The sequence below is a fragment of the Oncorhynchus kisutch genome, linkage group LG2 (assembly GCF_002021735.2).
Source record: "Oncorhynchus kisutch isolate 150728-3 linkage group LG2, Okis_V2, whole genome shotgun sequence".
In the NCBI taxonomy this organism is placed as follows: domain Eukaryota; kingdom Metazoa; phylum Chordata; class Actinopteri; order Salmoniformes; family Salmonidae; genus Oncorhynchus; species Oncorhynchus kisutch.
In genome coordinates, this window is record NC_034175.2 from 48,889,145 (window position 1) to 48,901,360 (window position 12,216).

Genomic DNA, 12,216 nt, shown 5'->3' on the forward strand with positions numbered 1-12,216 from the left:
TGACTTGGGGTGGGCAGTCTATGTTAGTTTTCTATGTTGGTTTCTGTGTTCGGCCTAGTATGGTTCTCAATCAGAGGCAGGTGTCGTTAGTTGTCTCTCTGATTGAGAATCATACTTAGGTAGCCTTTTTCCACCTGTGTTTCGTGGGTGTTTATTTTCTATCTTTGTGTATGTCGCCAGACAGGACTATTTTCGGTTTTCGTTCGTTCACTTTATTGGTTTTTGTATTTCAGTGTTCAGTTTTGATTCATTAAATATTACATCATGAACACTTACCACGCTGCAAATTGGTCCTCCGATCCTTCTCGCTACTCCTCCTCAGAAGAGGAGATCCGTTACACTATGTCATGGAAAGAGCAGGTGTTGTCAGATATACACTGAGTATACAAAACATTATCTGAATCTCAAGCTTTTTGACTCTCAGTATGAACCAGTGTCACAGGTTCATACAATAAAAGTAGCCTACATCTGAAGCCAAATCTCCTTCTGCTCCTTCTGATTGCTTGTGGATGTTTTCAGCAGCAGTTTACTACCTCTGTATTTCTTTGTGTTTCCCTGCTCCTTTGTTCACCCTCTAGCCAAATCAAAAAGTTACGCTTCATTAGAAATTGAAGGTTACTTGTTGTTAATGAGAGGCCCAATTAGGAGGCTACAAAGTGCCAGCCTCGCTGGAATTACCTCCTCTACAAACACTAAATCACCTTGTTGAACCACAGCCAAGTTTCCACAGCAGTTATGCAGCCACAGACAGACAGACAGACAGACAGACAGACAGACAGAAAAAGGCAGCACATGTGGGCAGGAGATGTGGGCTGTTCCTTCCTGGGTCCTGGATCTCAGATCTGATTGGCTGTTAGTCCATACTGTCTGCCTGCCACTCCAGAACCATAAACCAAAAACACAGTGAAGAAAAGGGTTTGCAATTACTTGAATAGATTTTTGAGGAACACAAGTATCAGAATAGTGTAGAGAGAATGGTGTGAGTGGTGAGAATATGGCTACAACCAAAGGTTGACCCATGTACCTGCTGTGACACTATCCCATTGGAGTCGTTACCTTGAAGTGAATAGAATAGAATAAAATAGAAAATAGAATGCAAATAGAATACTAACTTGCCAATTAATAGTGGTTAATTGGACTAACACATTAAAGCATTCTGTAAATCCTGCTGTAAAACAAACAATAAAAAACTTCAATCTGCCCTAGTAACAAACAAATGAGTGATTATAATCACCGCACACCAGTTGGTGTTTTATCATGTTCAACAGCAGCAACGTCATTTCAAAGCTAACTAATGAGGAAGAGATGTCAAAATGGAAGTGGGGAGAGATGCCGTGGGAGATTGTGGGGAGGTGGGGGGGATGCTATAATTGGAGAAAGGAGGAGTGAAACAGAGAGAAGGAGAGAACCAGGATGAGAGTTCATAATAATGTCTAATTATAATTCCTGAATCATCTTTTTTCTCTCTCTCTCTCTCCTGTCATTATTATGCAACATGAGACTATAGAGAACCTGTTCCTGGAGAGGAGAGGAATGGGAAGGCGAGGAAAGGAGAGGAGCTGTGGTTGATATATGTCCAAATTACTGGGTGCTAAGGACCGAGGAAAAGGGGAAGAGGCACCCTACTTTTATTTTATTTAACTTTTATTTTGAGAGTGAGTCATGCTGAGACCAAGGTATATTTGACAGTAAACCCTGTACACATCAATATACACTATACACATCAAGATTCACATCAATATGCAGATCAATATTCACATCAATACACAGAAAGCAAAGCACAATGATAGAAAACAAACACATTCTTCAGTAAAAATGTCCTCAATGAGCCTTTTGAATTGCACTAGAGGCACCAATTCATCCAATTGCAGAGAGCCTTGGAGATTATTCCTCATCAAGTCAAGCTACATCATGTAAAGACCCATCTGCCTTCTATATAATAAACACACACTCACACAGACACACAGACACTCACACACAGAAGCTCTGTGCTTGCCACTGTTTGTGACGTGGTGACAGGGCCCTGTCTATGCATGGGAGCAGGTGACGGAACGGGGGAGGGAGGGGAGGAGGGGGTGATGAAGTGCTCAGCCTAAGAGCAGCAGGGCGAGACGCATCCTGACAGAGGCTGTGTCACACACAAGCGCATACGTAAACATTTATTTATTTATTTATTTTTTACAAACCCCTCCTACCCCTCTGTCTCTCTATGAATTAGTGGACTGTACTCTTTTTCAGACATCTGTGCCTGGATGGTAGTTAGTGGATTGGACCAACTCACCACCCCCTCATTTCCCACCATGTCATGGCATCTCAAACATTCCCTCCTAGGCCCCCCATTACCCTCCATCAGCCCGGGGCCTCCAAGCCCCTTGGCACAGCCAGTGAGAAGGGGTGGTAGTGGTGATGTTGTGTGGAGGGCATGGGTGGGGGTGGAAGGGGGCACTGAGTGCTAAAAACTGGATATCAGTTGATATATTGAGGTTTTGGGATCTAGGGTTTGCTTCCTTTCCTCTTTCCCTTGCTCACTCTCCCTGCCACCCTCCTTCTATCTGCCCCTCACTCTACTCTCTCTCCTTCCTCTACCTCCCTCCTTCTGTCTTAATTAACCCAGCATAAATGTCATAAATTAGGCTAAATGGCAAATAAAAATATTTGTTCTCCTTCTCTCGCTCACACTCCTCGACTGTCTTTCTCTTCAGAGAATGCCCCCTCCATCTCTCTCTCTCTCTCTCTCTCTCTCTCTCTCTCTCTCTTTCTCCCTCTCTCTCTCCCTCTCTCTCTCTCGTTCTCTCTCTCGTCCACTGTCTCTTCTCTCTCTGTCTCTCTGTCTCTCTCTCTCTCTCTCATTCTCTCTCTCGTCCACTCTCTCTTCTCTCTCTGTTTCTCTCCCTCCTCCCTCTCACTCGTTTCCCACTTGCTCTCTGCTCCTGTCTATTCAGTTTCACTGTCTTCTTCCTCTCCTCTATGATTGTGTCCTTGCACACGTTTTCCCCACCCTCTAATTTAAATGTTCACACTCTCTTAATGCTCATCTCTAAATATATCCCTACCCATAATTCCCTTTCACACCCATCCCTCTCTTTCTCTCTCCCTTTATTTCCCCATTCCCTTGTTCTTTCCTTACGCCCTTATTCACAAGTCCCTTATTTCTCTGTCTTCCTTTCTCTTGCTCTGTTTCTCCTTGCTCCCGTCTCTCCCCTCTTTTTCTTCCGTCTCTCTTTCTCTCTTTACTCCCGTTCACTTTTTTCCATCATCTCTGAAACATGGCTTGTCTTTTAGGCATCAGGCCTCTATCTTTCTCCCTCTGTCTCACTATCCACCTCTCTCCTCTCTCTCTATCCTGCAGATAGGGCAGTGAGGTTGTAAGGGGTTAAGGTTATGAAGCAGGGGCAGCCAGCAGAAGACAAGCCACACTGACAGGCACATCAGTCTGCGAGATATGAGGGGACGGCACGGCGACAGGGTGCGATTCTGGGCCCAGACAGGGAACAGGCAGCAGGGCCCCCGCTCTCTCCATGATATCTGGGTCCAGTCACAGCAGCTGAAATGGGACATAAAACCGCTCGGCTGTGGAGAAATAAACCAACATCGGGTGCGGCAAAAGCAAGGTGTCGAGGGAAATAGTTTCATCAAGTCAAGCTCATAAAAGGCGATTTATGGGCATTGGGCTTTGGGCTTTGGCCAAGGCTGTGGCTTTGCTGCTGTGCTCATCCTCTGCTTCTCTGTTTGCGAGAGTTTGTGTCTGGCTCAGGCTCCTGACCGCTGGTTGTGTTCACAGGGGCGTAATGAAGGCCAGGGTTGTAACTCAGAGAGCTGAACAAAGAGAAAAATGAGCTCAAACCCAGTAAAAAGATATATACAGTAGAAGGTATTTTAGCGGCAAAGGATTTCAACACAGTGAGGAAGGTGTCCTGTAAAACATCAAGGTAGATTTGTTACCTTGGTGTTAGTGTAGACAGACTATTTCTCACCTCTGCGTCCTCCCCCCATCCCTCTATCACTCCATCCCCCTCCTCCTCCTCTCACTCCCCAGGACACTGACCTGTGCAGGCAGGGAGAGGAGAGCGAGCTGCCATGGAGCCTGGGAGAGAGAGAGAGAGAGAGAGAGAGAGAGAGAGAGAGAGAGAGAGAGAGAGAGAGAGAGAGAGAGAGAGAGGGGGGGGAGACATATGTCATATGTCATATTTATGTTTGTTATTTCCCCTTTCGTACTTTAATGAACTATTTGTACATCGTTACAACACTGTATATAGCCATAATATGACATTTGAAATGTCTATATTCTTTTGGAACTTCTGTGAGTGTAATGTTATTATCTATTTCACTTGCTTTCCCATGCCAATAAAGCCCTTTGAATTAAATTGAGAGAGAGAGAGACAGAGAGAGAGAGAGAGAGAGAGAGAGAGAGAGAGAGAGGTTTTTTCACCTTTATTTAACCAGGTAGGCTAGGTGAGAACATGTTCTCATTTGCAACTGCAATCTGGCCAAGATAAAGCATAGCAATTCGAAACAACAACACAGAGTTACACAAACAACAACACAGAGTTACACATGGAATAAACAAACATACAGTCAATAATACAGTAGAAAAAATAAAACAAAAAGTATATATACAGTAAGTGCAAACTAGGTAAGATAAGGGAGTTGAGAGGGAGATGGGGAGAGCGAGAGAGAGAGAGCGAGAGAGAGAGAGAGAGAGAGAGAGCGAAAGAGAACGAAAGAGAGCGAAAGAGAGCGAAAGAGAGCAAAGGAGAGCGAGAGAGAGAGAGAGAGAGAGAAAGAGAGCGAAAGAGAGCGAAAGAGAGCGAAAGAGAGCGAGAGAGAGAGAGAGAGAGAGAGAGAGAGTGAGAGAGAGAGAGAGAGAGAGAGAGAGAGAGAGAAAGAGGAAGAGAGAGAGAGAGAGAGAGAGAGAGAGAGAGAGAGAGTGAAAGAGAGAAAGAAGGAAAGATAGGGAAAGAGAGAGAACTTCCCGTCACCTTCCTCTTCACACCTCTCAAACAGAGCAACACACGAGGCATGACGGCCACAGCCATTGCGTGCAGGGTCACTTCGGATCTCACCAGAGACCATCCAACAGCCCCTATCCCCCCATCACCCCCTCCAACCCCGCCAAACCCCCACCCCCCTGGGCCTTGGTGGTGTCTATCACTCGTCACACATTTTCACTCTAACAGACAGGGCATACATCCGAAATGGCACCCTAGCCCCTATATAATGCACCATTTTGTACCAGGGCTCTAGTAAAAAGTAGTGCACTACCAAGGGAATAGGGTGCCATTTGAGACATTGACAGGATTAACAGCAGGACAATGACAGAGCTGACCCCCAACTCTCTGATTGGAGCTCTGTAGTATATTTAGCAGATTATTAAAACATTAAACAAATTCCAAATTGAATAGAGTTCAGTAACAGGCTAGCAGGCTCTTACGTTATACAAGCTTGCAATCATTTAGCTAATCATTCGGCTAACTTTCTCTCCTGTCAACCTCCCTCCACCCCAGCACTCTTTCTTCTTTCCTCCCTCCCTCTCCGACCTCCTCCCCATCTCTCTCCCATCAACCTCTACAACCCGCAAGCCCATCCCACCCCCCTCCTCCTAACTACATCCTCCCCCTCTCTCTACCTCTCTCCCCCTCTTTCTCGCTCTCCCTGAGATTTGACATGCAAATGAGCGGCCATTTGCATCTACCTGACTAAACAAACTGGAATTAGGGGAGACAATCAGAGCACATAAGGAGTGAGAAATTAGATCTAAAAACACCTCTCCCTAGGCTTATAAATAATGCACAATTGTGTGTTTTCAGAATCACTTCTACCTGCTTATATTAAAAGCACAGAGGTTGGCTTGTGAGTGCTGACAAGGAGAGACTAGGTCTATACACACACACTGTTATGGAAAGCAGAGACAGATCAGAGCGCTGTATGGGCCCTGGTCAAATGTAGTGTACTAAAAAGGGAACACATCCACTAAAGTACCATTTGGGACACATCCACTAAAGCACCAAGTCCTATCACAGCCAGCATTGATTTGGACATAAAAGCTGTCCTCTCCTGAGATTACAGCAGATGTTTGTTCATTATGGTATAGGAACACCGACGTGAGCAGTCAAGGAGAAATACAGTACAGTACAGTACGGGATGCACAAGGACAATACTTAAACCTAGGATGTGTCAAAAAGTAGTGTATTATATAGGGAATAGGGTGTCATTTGGGACACAACCCTGTAGTGACCCAGATAAATGGAGGTCCGAAAAAAAGAACTCCTCCTTGGCTTAGATTGGAATATCTGGTTCTACTTTTAATTAGAGAATAATATTATGCGTGACTCCCTGCACCTGGCCAGGCTACACAGGAGCAGAATGCAAATGGGCTGAGCTTTAATTGGGTAGTAAGCACCCTCCTTCTTCACCTACTCCCCTCCTCCTCCCTCCCTTCCCTCCTCTTCTCTCTGCAAGTTCATTTCTGACAACTAGCACCTGGAATTTTTCAAACAAGAAGTGAATCCAAACAAAACTAATTTCGGTGGTGTCAAACTTCAAATGGAAGCCGCTCCTCCTCAGATCTGCGTCAACGCTAGGCGTGATTGGTTAAGGTGAAAGGTTCCCGCCGCTCCAGACTGAAATGGTATGGGGGACTCGCTTGGTGACTTTGTAGCAGTACTGCTGTGTGTTCAGTCTGGGAGTCTCTGTAAAGCTCCACACACACACACACACACACACACACACACACACACACACACACACACACACACACACACACACACACACACACACACACACACACACACACACACACACACACACGCACACACACGCACACACACATTCCACTGATTGGCGATTGCCTTGGCTGCGTAAAGCCAGTGGAGGACAGATAGAGATGGAGTGAGATGTGTGAAACAGAAGCCCCATTTACACCTGTTTCTAGCATGTATCTGTTGTCCTGATCCTGTCCATTTTCAGATTTTGCCCACCTTTGTCGACAGGTGTAGACAATCAAAAGGCATGTTGTGATCTGATTGTGATTAGATCTTCCTGACCACCTCCGGATGTAGTCGAAGACCCATCTTGTATGGATGTCCTTGAAGTGTAAACGAATCCGGACAACTAACAAGCATAAATTTGGCCAAATCGAATAAAATTTTATTGGTCACATACACATATTTAGCAGACGTTATTGTGGGTGTAGCAAAATGCTTGTGTTCCTAGCTCCAACAGTGCAGTAGTATCTAACAATTCACAACAATTCACACAAATCTAAAGGTAAAAGAATGGAATTAAGTAATATACTGTATCATAATTAGGACAAGCAATGTCGGAGTGGCATTGACTAAAATGCAGTAGAATAGAATACAGTATATACACATGAAATGAGTAAAGCAGTATGTAAATGGCGGCAGGTAGTCAGGTTGCTGGATTGAATCCCCGAGCGGACAGGGTAAAAATCGGTTGATCTGCCCCTAAACAAGGCAGTTAACCCACTGTCCCCGGTAGACTGTCATTGTAAATAAGAATTTGGTCTTAACTGACTTGCCTAGTTAAATAAAGGATACATTTTTAAAAAACATTAGTAAAGTGACTAGTGTTCCAATATTAAAGTGACCAGTAATTGCATGTCTATGTACACAAGGCAGCAGGGTTGAGTAACTGGGTGGTAACCGGCTAGTGATGGCCATTTTAAAGTCTGATGGCCTTGATATATAAGCTGTTTTTCAGTCTCTTGGTCCCAGCTTTGATGCACCTGGGGTGAACAGGCCGTGGCTCGAGTGGTTGATGTCTTTGATGATCTTTTTGGCATTCCTGTGACATCGGGTGCTGTAGGTGTCCTGGAGGGCAGGCAGTGATGCGTTGGACACCACACTTTGTAGAGCCCTGCGGTTGTGGGCGGTGCAGTTGCTGTACCAGGGGGTGATACAGCCCGACAGGATGCTCTCAATTGTGCATCTGTAAAAGTTTGTGAGGGACTTAGGCGCCAAGCCAAATTTCTTCTGCCTCCTGAGTTTGAAGAGGTGCTGTTGCGCCTTCTTCACCACACTGTCTGTGGGGCTGGACCATTTCAGATTGTCAGTGATGAGTACTCAGAGGAACTTGAAGCTTTTCACATTCTCCCCTGCTGTCCCGTCGATGTGGATAGGGGCATGCTCCCTCTACTGTTTCCTGATGTCCACGATCAGCTCTTTCATTTTGTTGACATTGAGTGAGAGGTTATTTTCCTGGCACCACTCCGCCAGGGCTTTAACCTCCTTCCTGTAGTCTGTCTTGACATGGTTGTTATCAGGCCTTCTACTGTTGTGTAGTCTGCAAAGTTGATGATTGAGTTGGAGGCGTGCATACGCAGTCATGGGTGAACAGGGAGTATAGGAGGGGGCCGAGCACGCACCCTGGTGGGGCCCCTGTGTTGAGGATCAGCAAAGTGGAGGTTTTGTTTCCTACCTTCACCACCTGGGGCTGGCCCGTCAGGAAAAATAAGGCCCAATTGCACAGGGCGGGGTTCAGACCCAGGGCCTGAGCTTATTGATGAGTTGGAGGGTACTATGGTGATGAAGGCTGAGCTATGATCAGTGAGCAGCATTCTTACATAGGGATTCCTCTTGTCCAGTTGTGATAGGGCAGTGTGCAGCGCGATTGAGATTGCATCGTCTGCGGATCTATTGGGGCGGTTTGCAAATTGAAGTGGGTCTAGGGTGTCAGCTAAAGTAGAGGTGATATGATCCTTAACTAGCCTCTGAAAGCACTTCATGATGACAGAGTGAGTGCTACTGGGCGATAGTCATTTAGTTCAGTAACCTTTGCTTTCTTGGATACAGGATGGTGGACCTCTTGAAGCAAGTGGGGACAGCAGACTGGATTAGAGAGAGATTGAATATGTCTGTACACTACAGCCAGTTGGTCTGCGCATGCTCTGAAGATAACGCTAGGGATGCTGTTTGGGCCTGGAGCCTTGCGAAGGTTAACATGCTTAAATGTCTTACTCACGTCGGTCACGGAGAACGAGAGCCCACAGTCCTTGGGAGCGGGTCGCGTTGGTGGCACTGTGTTATCCTCAAAGCGGGCGAAGAAGGTGTTTATTTCAGTTACTATATTAGATATGAAAATAACACATTGCTATTATAATGCAATACTTTTCAATGTTTGGATAGTGCGTTGGGACATTCAGAGATGCACACAGTTTTTACTGTCTGCCTAAGTGTCATTTGTATTTATACTGTACAATAATTGGGTTTTGTACACACATCCTCAGCATGTTTGTGTGGTGACTTAATTTGCATACAGAGAGGGACCAGTGATTCTGGTCACAATGGGCCCGATTCCAATCTAGGAAATTATGCCTTTCTTACTCATGCCTTTTCTAAACACTTTTCAGTAGTTGGTATTTAGACTTACCTTATTAAGGTGCTTAACAAGCCTTGCAGGTGTGGTTCCTTTGCACTGAATAAATGTAATTGACACCACCTGGTCACAGCTGTTTGTGACAAAGCCTGGGATCGAACCCAGGTTTGTAGTGACACATCAAACATTGTGATGCAGTGCACTGTGCCATTCGGGATGCCCTGTAAATAGCCATTTCTATTAGCTAATTCATATTATGGTTTCTGTCAGATGAGCGTTAGATAAATATGACCGCTTGTGTTTCCTCAATCTTTCCTTAGATAGCGCTAAGACTAATGTAGCTTACATTTTACGGTTTGGATGATTGTGTAATGCTTACGCTACTTCTGTGAATTTCTGAACATTGCATCCATTAATAATCGGGTAACATTCGGGACATAACGTGTTTGTGCAAAATGTTTCTGTGAAAAAACAGTGTGGCCAGCTCAAGCGCTGACTGTTGTGTTGATCGAAACTAGACGTTCGAAATAATCACACCGGTTTGAGCGTACGCAGCAGGGACCACTGTAGAATGATCACGCCACGTGTGTTGGTGTGTGTCAAAGGGTTAACTCCGGTCGGAATCGGCCCATTGCAAGGACACAGTGGGCAGATGAGAGACACATTTTATTACCATGTGTAGATGCAACAAATTAGATAGTGATCGGATCATCTTGATCGGATGACGACAACCACATGTTAATGCTAGGATGAGATGTGTCAAACGGGTGTCTCTATAGTACTGTATGCTAGCTGGCTTGCCAAGAGACGGAGGACTCACCCTCCCTCTCCTCTCCCTCCCTCCCTCTACACCCCCACCTCCCTTCCTCTCCCTCCCTCCCCGCTTCATCCCTCCCTCTCTCTATTTCTCTCCGTCTTCGTTCCCATCTCCCGCTTCGCATCTCTTTGATGCTCCGAGGCGGTGCTGGGAAACAAAGCAGTCATTAAGGAGCTGAAAGTTAGTTGAAACTTTGAGAAGCCATCAGAATAAGCAAATCAAGGGGGCTTCTTGTCAGTGGCAGAATGTTGTATTTCTTACACTGCTTCTTGCAGTTGTCCCAGTTGCCCTCCCTCCCTCTCTCCAGTTGCTGTGGGGATAGGGATGGGGATGCACTAACATACAATATGAATACTGTAGAGCATACCTAGCATAGGTAACATTCTCATACCAGGAAAGTGAACTGTGATGTTTTATGGAACACCAGATTACAGATATTGTTACAGGCCAGAAATGATCAGTGCTTGACATAACAATAGTCCTTTCTAACACACCAAATGGGAATTTAACTGGGTTTGGCTGATGCTCAGTGTTCAGTCAGTGCATAGTAATCAAACATGAAATATCTGCTGTAGTTTAGTGTGTCATGAAAAAAAGGATCTGAAATACAATCTGTGACCCATGGCAGAAAATCCTCACACTGTTATTTTGGCAAGAGTCGCATGTCAACCTGTTGTATTGTACTGTATGTGGGGGAGTGTGTCTGTGTGTGTGTGTGTATCTCTCTCCCTGCTCTGACTGTCACTTTAAAAGCCAAACTGGATGCCAAAGACGGCAGATGGGAGCGTAGCAGCCAGTAAAAAAAAGTTCCATTCCATCTTACCCAGTCTCCTGTCATCTCTACGGAAAAGGCTGTCCGTCCACCCCAACGTCCTAGGGAGCTTTCTATCCCTCTCCAAACTCTGACCATCATTTTTTTACACTTACACACTATTTATTAGTTTTCATCTTGACACACTCATATTCTTTTCATACACTTTGACAGAACTCTACACTGTTGAACTTCATTGAAGGTAATGGTGTATTTTTCAATAGGGTGTTTAGTTTGGTTTACAGTGGGGCAAGGTTTAGACTCTCTCTCTCTGTGTCTCTCGCCTCTCTCTCTCTCTCTCTCTCTCTCTGTTCTCTCTGTTCTCTCTTCTCTCTCTGTTCTCTCTCTCTCTCTCTCTTTCTCTCTCTCTCTCTCTCTCTCTCTCTCTCTCTGTTCTCTCTCTCTCTGCTCTCTGATCTTTCTTCTCTCTCTCTCTCTGTTCTCTCTCTCTCTCTGCTCTCTCTGCTCTTTCTTCTCTCTCTCTCTCTCTCCCCCTGCTCTCTCTCTCTGCTCTCTCTTTCTCTTTCTTCTCTCTCTCATTTATTCCCCTCTAATGTACCCTAATCTCCCCCATCCCTCTCATACCCCCTCCCCCCGTTCTATCTCCCTCCCCATCTCTCTCCCCCCTCTCTCTTTGCAGCAGCAGCATCACCCGATTAATGCCGCCCACCATTTCATCTCACCATCTCCTCGTCAGCAGGGCATCTTTTCCCACAGACCCCCTATGTGCAGCTCCATCTGTTTGGACCTCCACAGACATGGAGAATCATACACTAAAGGCTGTTTCCAACCTCAGATATGTACTCAGTGATCCGGCCATTACCGATTAAATTCTGGGAGAGGATGTTTGCTTTGCCTCTCAGCCCCAACTGCAGTGAAAGCCCATCACAGATGGAAGGATTCTTCTCTCCTCTCCATTCTATCTACGTTCTCTAAATGTGTTTTTAATGCTACCTTGAAAAGGAAGTTTGTAGTAGTGTGAGTCACACGGTTTACCTGTAATCCTGAAACTACCCCCCCCCCCCCGTATTCTTTCTGACTCAATGATGTCATCCTTATTGTTGTGGTGACTGGGCCATTTGATAATCCAGGTGTGGGCCAGACAGACTAAGGTAGGGCTGAAATTTAGACAGACAGAAAGACAGACACCACACAGTGACTTAACTGTGGCAAACACTGCCTGGTAGACACGTCATGCAACAATACACCCACACCTGCAACCTAACACACACACACACGCTTACCAAGGCTTACA